Source organism: Schistocerca cancellata, chromosome 4 (assembly GCF_023864275.1).
Source record: "Schistocerca cancellata isolate TAMUIC-IGC-003103 chromosome 4, iqSchCanc2.1, whole genome shotgun sequence".
In the NCBI taxonomy this organism is placed as follows: Eukaryota; Metazoa; Arthropoda; class Insecta; order Orthoptera; family Acrididae; genus Schistocerca; species Schistocerca cancellata.
In genome coordinates, this window is record NC_064629.1 from 427048579 (window position 1) to 427058988 (window position 10410).

Consider the following 10410-nt stretch of genomic DNA (forward strand, 5'->3'; position numbering starts at 1 on the left):
ACGAACACCTATATCTTTCCTTACGAGCTCCGATTTCTCTTATTTTATCGTGGTGATCGTTTCTCCCTATGTAGCTCGGCGTCAACAAAATTTTTCGCATTCACAGGAGAAAGTTGGTGCTTGGAATTTCGTGAAAAGATTCCTCCGCAACGAAAAATGCCTTTGTTTTAATTATGTCCATCCCAAATCCTATATCATTTGGGTTACACTCTCTCCCCTATTCCGCGATAATACAAAACGTGCTGCCCTTCTCTGAACTTTTTCGATGTCCTCCCCCAATCTGCTAAGGATTCCACAGCGCGCAGCAGTATTCAAAAAGAGGACGGACAAGCGTAGTGTAGGCAGTCTCCTTAGTAGATCTGTTGCATTTTCTAAGTGTCCTGCAAATAAAACGCAATCTTTGGTTAGTTTTCCCCACAACATTTGTTCCTTCCAAGTTAAGTTGTTCGTAATAGTAATTCCTAGGTATTTAGTTGAATTTACTTCTCTGACAGGAAATCACGAATCCAGTCACATAACTGAGACGATATCCCATAAGCACGAAATTTCGCTACAAGCTGCTAGGGTGGTACAGTGTCAAAGCCTTCCGGAAATCCAGAAATACGGAATCAGCTTGAAATATCTTGTCAATAGCACTCAACATTTCGTGCGAGTAAAGAGCTAGTTGTTTTTCCCAAGAACAATGTTTTCTAAATGCGTGTTGACTGGGTGCTCCCAGTAGCTTAGGCATACGAAACTATACGGAAACGAAGGCTGTCGGCGAGGGCACTGCCTGACTGACGGGGATAACACATCCGCTGCTGAAGGACTGGCGTAAATCAAAAGTGGAGGAGGCTCTGGTCGGGAAACTCATGATACAAAACTAATTGGTTGGTAGTCTCATAGTACCTGAGGCACACACAAAAGGGTCGGAAACACCACGGTCGGAAAGCCCACGTAACTGGCGTAGTGTTATAGACTCTCTCATAGCAGTATCTTGTCTTTCAATGAAGGGAGTGGCAAAACGTTCAAATAGGTCTTTACACAATCCTTAGCTTTTTCTGCCAGTCACGCAGATGTGCTTTCATTTTACTGAGTAAGGCTATGAGAGAAGAAATATTTTGTTAGACCAGACATCACGTTTACTCTTCTTTTCCCACCACCCTCACAAGAGCTAACGAAGCGATCGTGTCGTCAGAACTGGTCATATTGGTTATATAATGTGTGCAAGCATGCTTCAGTTGCTTGGGGCGAGGACGATTTGCGCATGCTTGCGCTAAATGCTTGCCGATGCATAACTCCCAAGTCTGCAGTACTGTGTGTGGTGACTTCTGCGTGGCCGCCAAGAGGAATTGGTTTCCAGTATGCTCGTCGGAAAGCGAAACCACTAACAACGTGTATCGACTCTCACAAAGGGCTTTATAAAGTTTATAATTTAAAACAGCAAACAGCCCCAACTATGACTTACAAAAGTTTGGTTAAATCAAACCTTCATCGGTTTCATACTTATTACAAATCCGTCTTCAGATGGCTCTTATTCATTTTATTTCTTTCCTGCTGGGTCTCATATTGTAACTGTTATTAATTTTGTCCACTAAGCAAACAAAAAATTATTCGTTCGTAATTCGGTGTATTTACGAGAGTTTTGTTTTTTCTCTTTCTTTCTGATCTTCACAGAAACGTACATGAAATGACTTTGAAGTTCATAAACATAAAACGAGGCGAAAATTTCCGTGGTGTATATTCCTGTACAACTAACTCGTCGTTTATTTGTGAAGGAATGATGGAAGATTGGGTTTAACGTCCCGTCGACATTGAGGTCATTAGAGACGGAGCACAAGCTCGGATTGTGTCAAGGATGGGGAAGGGAATCGGCCATGCCCTTTCAAAGGAACCATCACGGCATTTTCCTGGAGCCATTTACTAAAATCATGGAATACCTAAATCAGTTTATAGCCGGACGCGGGTTGGTACCGTCGACCTTCTGCATGCGAGTCCAGTGTACTAACCACTGGGCCACCTCGCTCTGGTGGGTGGGTTTTACACCCACCTGGAGTCGTTCCAAAATGCTACTCCAGGTGGGTGTAAAATGAATGTGCGCAACGGAAAATATTGAACGCGAAAATGAAGATTTGGCCCTGTAAGACTGCCCCATTAAGAGATCTTAGGATCTCTTAGTGGTGATATTACCTCCTCGTTCTTGCTCTTTAACATATAAATTACAACATAAACATAACTGAGTGATTAAGGGAACTAGTAACTACTAAATGATAAATGTTGTTTCCGCTTATACATTTACTGTAGATTAAAACCCCTTGTGGTTCATGGTGTGGCTTCCTGTAGTCATGTCCTAGTTCATGAACCACGGGCAACGTATGAGTGGCCAAGTAAGTGGTCCCGACAGTCGGGATACCAGTTACTTTGCAATAAGGCTGGGCATCTCGGACATATTCTGAGTCGTGGTCACCTTTGTGCTCATACGGCAAAGACTACCAAATCCACTGGTTAGTCCCTCAGCCGGTAGGGTTAAAACCCAATGGGACTCGGGGCAAGTAAGGCTAGCAACCTGCTTCCCTGGTACTTTAAATATGATGCTGGCAACAATCAGAGCAAAATGCCTCGGACCTTTGGAGGTGACGGAGTCCCACCTCTAACTGACAAACCAGGGACTCCTAAGATAAGACTTGGCAAACAAATGGTAATGAGATGGGGAGCTATTAATATCAATGGGGGCTACTCTGGGAAGAAGGTAGAGCTGGCAGAGGCTGCAAGTAAGATGGGGCTGGACGTTTTAGCTGTTAGTGACATTCGGGTAAGGGGTGAGAAAGAAGAGGAAGTGGGAGAATACAAGGTCTACCTGTCAGGAGTCAAAGCAGGAATAGCACAATGGGGTGTAGGGCTTTACATCAGGAAAGAAATGGAACCCAGCGTAGTTGCAATAAGGTATGTAAACGAACGACTGATGTGGATAGATTTGACAGTGTCTAGCAAGAAAATTAGGATTGTGTCAGTATATTCGCATTGTGAAGGGACAGACCAAGATAAGATGGATAGTTTTTATGAGGCACTCAGTGATGTAGTTGTTAGAGTAAAGGACAAGGACAGTGTTCTGCTCATGGGTGATTTTAACGCCAGGATTGGAAATCGAACTGAAGGGTATGAAAAGGTTATGGGTAAATTTGGAGAGGATATGGAGGCCAACAGGAACGGGAAACAACTCTTGGATTTCTGTGCCAGTATGGGCTTAGTAATCACAAACTCCTTTTTTAAACATAAGAACATTCACCGGTATACTTGGGAAGGCAGGGGAACCAGATCTGTCATTGACTATATAATAACAGATCAGGAATTCAGGAAGGCTGTGAGGGACACACGTGTATTCAGGGGATTCTTTGATGACACTGATCATTATTTAATCTGCAGTGAAATTGGGATTGTGAGGCCGAAAGTGCAGGAGGTCAGGTCCATATGTAGGAGGATAAGAGTGGAGAAACTTCAGGATAAGGAAATCAGGCACAAGTACATAACAGCGATCTCAGAAAGTTACCAGTTAGTTGAATGTAGTCAATTACAGTCATTGGAAAAGGAATGGACAAGGTACAGGGACACAGTACTAGAAGTGGCTAAAGAATGTCTTGGAACAATTGTGTGTAAAAGTAGGATGAAGCAAACAGCTTGGTGGAATGATACAGTCAAGGCAGCCTGTAAAAGGAAAAAGAAGGCGTATCAAAAATGGCTACATACCAGAACCCAGGTAGACAGAGAAAGTTATGTTGAAGAAAGAAACAAAGCCAAACAGATAATTGCAGCATCCAAGAAGAAATCGTGGGAAGTCTTTGGAAACAGGTTGGAGACTATGGGTCAAGCTGCTGGAAAACCATTCTGGAGTGTAATTAGCAGTCTTCGAAAGGGAGGTAAGAAGGAAATGACAAGTATTTTGGACAGGTCAGGAAAACTGCTGGTGAATCCTGTGGATGCCTTGGGCAGATGGAGGGAATATTTTGAAGAGTTGCTCAATGTAGGTGAAAATGCGATCAGTAATGTTTCATTAAAACTGTGTGCCCGACCGAGACTCGAACTCGGGACCTTTGCCTTTCGCGGGCAAGTGCTCTACCAACTGAGCTACCGAAGCACGACTCACGTCCGGTACTCACAGCTTTACTTCTGCCAGTACCTCGTCTCCTACCTTTGGAAGGTACAGTCTGCGTTCGGCAGGGCAGCAGTGCGCACCGCGCTCGGCCGTCCACGCCGCTGCGCGCGCGGAGTGTTTTGTTTACTTCCTCGTCACAGCGCTTCTCAGTCGAACAAGCTGTAATGGCCAACTCTTACAGCAAGAACACTCTTAAGTTCACCTTCTCAAACGAATACGCACGACCCAAAGCACTGGCCGTCGAACGCTTCCTACGCGAAGACGTGAAGATCCCGCGTGACGAACTCATCGGCATACACCTATCGATCATTAGCAGCGTCGTTTATGTTAAGATGACTTCCGACGCTGCCTGCAATGAGATCATTCAAAGGACGCGACATGGACTAAAATTTCGGCACTCCGACGGAAACGTCGGGCCTGTGGATGTCGACCATGCAGGACTTGGCCTTCGGACGATCCGTGTATTCGAACTGCCTTTCGAGGTGCATGAAGATGAAGTCATCGCGGCGCTAAGCCCGTTCGGAAAAGTCCAGAGCCACGTAGCCGAGACATGGGCACAGTTTACGACGTATCCGGTACTTAATGGTGTGAGACAAGTCCGAATCGATCTCAAACGGCACGTTCCATCGTACATTTCTATCGGCGGCTGCCGTGCGGTGGTCATTTACGACGGACAACCTCGAACATGTTCCGGTTGTGGCAAAGAAGGACACGTCCGTAATGAATGCCTGCAACGCCGCATCACACAACTACGGCCCGACGATACGAACACCGACAGAACCACGACCACCCTTCCAGTCACCTATGCGGCGACACTGCACGTCCAGCCCTCACAAGGCGCCGTTCATGAGCTTCTCTCTGGTCCGATACACCCGGAGGCGTCCCAGCACCTTGACACCGGCGATGCCGCCCGTGAACATGTCCAACAGCCGGACACACCAACGATAGAAGATCACAAGGATACCAATGAGAGTGTTCTGGAGAATGAAGACCGCATCACAGCACCCGCGGATTTTGTACCGGAACGACGTGAATCTCTTCCTTCCTCAGACACCGAAACTCATTGCCGAAAGCAGAAGTCGCCCAAACGACGAAAAAAACGCCGCAAGACATCAGACTCGACTATTGAGCCCCCTCCGCAGGACGAAGAGATGCCACATCACTCCGACGGAGAACACGATAACACTTTCTCCTCTGCCACGGAGACGCGTCATCCACAAGACGGTGAACCGGCCAACAGAGATCGTGCGCAAGCCCCGCGCCCAGAAGCCATGGAACATAGCACGCCTGTTGTCACCGACGCCATTGAGCCGACTCGGCCAGCGCTGCCACCTCTCGCCGATGTCAAACCTGTCGGACACCTTTCATGGGCGGATGACACGGATTTCCCACCTCCATCTGATGCGGAAATGAGATCTGTTTCTCCGTTAGACCAACACTAAAATGGGGGAAGTTTCTACGGCGACTCCTGCGACTTCTATGGCCTTCCAGCATCCACCACAACAATCTTCACCAGCTACGAACCTATCGGAAGCACGGATCTCCCATCAGGCGTACCGAATAGCTACTATCAATACTAATAATATCGGCTCCCACGCTAAACTTCAACTGCTCCGTGACACGCTACGAGCAGCGGACATCGACATCGCCCTGTTACAAGAACTGAGAACAGCGACTTGGACTGGGTGTTATGGATATGAGACGTACGCCGCCCCTGCAGCTATGGAACACTCAGGCGCAGCCATCCTCCTCCGAGAAGGAATTGCAGTTTCCGATGTCGCATACCTCCCAACAGCGCGAGGGGTGGCCATAACAGTTGAAGGACTCAAAATCATAAATCTCTACGCCCCATCGGGCACTGATAAACGGAGGGATCGCTCCCATTTCTACGCAGAAGATATAACGCCTTTATTCCTCGGTCGATACGATCATCTCATCGTAGGTGGAGATTTCAACTGTGTTCTCGAGCGCACAGATCAATACCCTCATTTCACCACATGTCCCGAACTTCGCTTCCTCGTCCGCCGCCTTCGTCTCCTCGACACTTGGCGAGTGGTACACGGCGACCGCCCGGGGTATACACACATCACGAGCCACTCCGCCAGCCGACTTGATAGAATATACATCTCTAACGCTCTAAAATCAGTTCTCCTCGACGCGGAACGTTGGCCGTCTGCCTTTTCGGATCATGACATCTATATCTGTACCATGAACCTACGTCGACAATCTATATGGCGCAGTGCAGGACCTTGGAAACTCAATGTCGCGCTACTGCGGGACCCTGAATGTCGACAACAGGTCACCGACACGTGGCACACCTGTGTTCGACGCATTATGCGTTACGAGACCACACTGCAGTGGTGGTTGTTGTGCGCCAAACCGGCCATCCGACGCACATTGACACACTATGGCAGAGCCAAAGCCAGGTGGAATCACCATACCACTGATTTCTACTATAGCGCTCTACGTGAACTCATGGATCATCCTCCATCCCCGGATCGCCTCAAAGAAGCTCAACGCATCAAGGCAAAGATTTTATCCTTGACCAGATGCCGTCTCGAGGGAGCCATTGTACGAGCCCGCAGCCAAGACAGGATTAACGGTGAAGAACCTTCTATGCATCATATTGTTCAAAATGTTCGTCGACGCCGACAGGCTTTAATGACAACTTTAGACTTACCTGATGGACGACGGCTGACTTCGCAAGCTACCATTGCGGATGCATTCACAACGCACTATAGACTTTTCTATCAAGAAGTACCTGCCGGTGCAGAGGCCGTTGCTGAGGTTGCCCAGGAGACACTTGGTACTCTAAACGCAGCAGCTGCAACCCTCCTGACTGCTGAAGTGACCACCGACGACGTCCAAGACGCTGTGGCCAAAGGGTCTCTGAATCGATCTCCCGGCCCGGATGGTTTACCTCTCGAATTTTACAGAACCTTCCAAGATTTGATGATGCCACGATGGAGGGACATGTACTGGGAACTTTTGTCCGGCGCGGCGAACCCGCCACCAATGTTCATGGAAGGCTTACTTGTACCAGTCCCGAAACCCGCAGGAGGAACACGACTCGACAGTTATCGGCCGATCACGTTACTCAATTCGGACTTCAAGATTTTCACACGCCTTCTAGCAGTGCGACTCAAACGTGTCTTACGGGACATTGTTTCCCACGAACAAACATCCTTAGGCGGCGATCGTAATATACAGACAGCCCTCAGTGAATATCGAGATGTGATCGCTGTGGCAACACACTCGCGACTGCCAGGCGCTTTAATCTCCATCGACTTCAAACAAGCGTTTGACCGCGTCAATCATGCATTCCTTAACGCAGTGATGGACCGAATGGCAATTCCCCCGACGTTCACGCAGGTGATTATGCGGCTCCTTCGTGGAGCAACGTCCAGACTTCTCGTCAACGGCAGACTTACGGAACCTATACGGATTGAACGCTCAGTACGGCAGGGTTGTCCATTGTCGACGGTGCTTTATGCCATTGCGATGGAACCACTCATTTGCGGATTACGGCGACGTTTGACAGGTATTCCACTCCGGGATCATATGTTCCGCTGCCGAGCTTATGCGGACGACTTGGCCCTCGTCGTACGTTCAGCGGCTGACGTACAAGCTGCGATGCAGTGGATTACCCGTTACAGTGCAGGGGCAGGGAGCGTTATGAACGTGGCAAAATCGTGCGCCATGAAGATCGGCCGCGGCCTTCTCGCAGACAGCGTAGTTCCATTTCAACTGGTGGACACCCTTTGTTGTCTCGGATTGGTGTACACCCGAGACATTCGCCGCACCTCGGCGATTAATTTTCGGGCGCTGCTGCAACGCATCCGGGCCAACATACAAAATCACATACTACGCCCGCTGAATATGTGCCAGAGAGTCACCTTCGTCAATACCCATCTGGCGGCTCGGATACCCCATATAGCGCAGATTCTGCCCATCACTGCGACAATGGCGGCCAGGTTACAGGCGGCATTCGGCTATTTCATTTGTTCTGGACACATCTTCAAAGTCCAGTATGAAGCTCTCACCTTACCGAAGCGGGATGGTGGCCTCGATCTGGTTAATGTGAGAGCCAGGACTACGGCACTTTACACCAATACTATGCTCCGGTTATGGAAAAGCCAAAATGCTAGTTTTACTGGAATGTTGACCACCGAGCTCGCACCTGTTTCGAGACGCCCACCGACGTCTTTGGCACACATCCCACCTCCGATGTCACATATCGGCCGTTTCTTTTTGGAGTACAGCTACATATGCACCGAGCTCCCCAGGACCAGGAAGACGACCACCCGCGACATCTACCGCCTTCTCCGAAAGTCTCCACCCCGCAACCCCGTCGAAACACGTCACCCCCAGGTTTCATGGCCTACAGTTTGGAAAACGATCCACCAACCGTATCACACCACTGACACCACCTCTATGTGGTACCTTCTCGTCAACGGCAAGTATACTACAAGACAGAAACTGCATCGCATCGCACTGGTGGACTCACCCCTGTGCCTCAAGTGCAATGTCGAAGATACAGATTTACATCGTTTTGAGTGTGGGCCAGCAGCAGCTGTCTGGACCCTCGTACAGAAGATTGTGGCTTTCTACCTCCGAGTACCACCACATCACGTTTCTCCCACTATGATGATATATCCCGACACGACCTACTTTCCATCGGCTAAGTGGCACGCCATCACATGGATCAGTGGCATGGCTGTCAACTACCTCTTCCGGGACGACATTGTCGATCCGGCGGACTTTTGGACACGCCTCCAAGTACATCACCACACCCTTCGCCGGCATCGACACTATCGGGCCACTTTCGCGAACTATTTACAGAGCATTTTCACCAACCCGCCTCAAAGCTGGAATCTGAACGAACCGTGCCAGCCAAGACTGGACGATCCCACGTTCCCCTTCAATGGTCAATGATAGAATGCATTTTGTTCTGATGGCGCGCCAAAGTGGAGCATGGCGCGGAAAGTATTCCTATTTTATTTCACTTCTCTTTTCTCCTCCTCTTCTAAGTTTTTTTTTTTTTTTTTTTTTTCTCCTTACACATGTTTATCCTTTTCACACATAGCTCTCTATCTGCAGCCTATTTGTTTTCTTTCTATTGTGCTCCCAAAAAAAAAAAAAAAATTGCTGCTGATGGTGAGACTGTATACTCATTTATGTTAACAAAAAACATAAAAATACAAAAGAAGGCCGTTGCGGAAATATAGCTACCTTTTATGTTGTACGTTTTCAAAGAATATTGTGTTATTTTCTGAAGAACGTCGTCTTTTATTTTCATACCCAAGAGGTTTTTATTTGTTTTCTAAAAAAAATATAAAATAAAAAAAAAAATAATTAGTAGAGCACTTAAAAAAAATAAAAAAAAGGCGCTGCAGTTATGGACTGTGCGGCTGGAAAAAAAAAGATGGTAGAAGAAAAAAAAAAAAAAAGAAAGGCGTCTGACCCAAAAAAAAAAAAAAAAAAAAAAAGTTGGTAGAGCACTTGCCCGCGAAAGGCAAAGGTCCCGAGTTCGAGTCTCGGTCGGGCACACAGTTTTAATCTGCCAGGAAGTTTCATATCAGCGCACACTCCGCTGCAGAGTGAAAATCTCATTCTGGAAACACCCCCCAGGCTGTGGCTAAGCCGTGTCTCCGCAATATGCTTTCTTTCAGGAGTGCTAGTTCTGCAAGTTTCGCAGGAGAGCTTCTGTAAAGTTTGGAAGGTAGGAGACGAGGTACTGGCAGAAGTAAAGCTGTGAGTACCGGACGTGAGTCGTGCTTCGGTAGCTCAGTTGGTAGAGCACTTGCCCGCGAAAGGCAAAGATCCCGAGTTCGAGTCTCGGTCGGGCACACAGTTTTAATCTGCCAGGAAGTTTCATATCAGCGCACACTCCGCTGCAGAGTGAAAATCTCATTCTGGAAACACCCCCCAGGCTGTGGCTAAGCCGTGTCTCCGCAATATGCTTTCTTTCAGGAGTGCTAGTTCTGCAAGTTTCGCAGGAGAGCTTCTGTAAAGTTTGGAAGGTAGGAGACGAGGTACTGGCAGAAGTAAAGCTGTGAGTACCGGACGTGAGTCGTGCTTCGGTAGCTCAGTTGGTAGAGCACTTGCCCGCGAAAGGCAAAGATCCCGAGTTCGAGTCTCGGTCGGGCACACAGTTTTAATCTGCCAGGAAGTTTCATATCAGCGCACACTCCGCTGCAGAGTGAAAATCTCATTCTGGAAACACCCCCCAGGCTGTGGCTAAGCCGTGTCTCCGCAATATGCTTTCTTTCAGGAGTGCT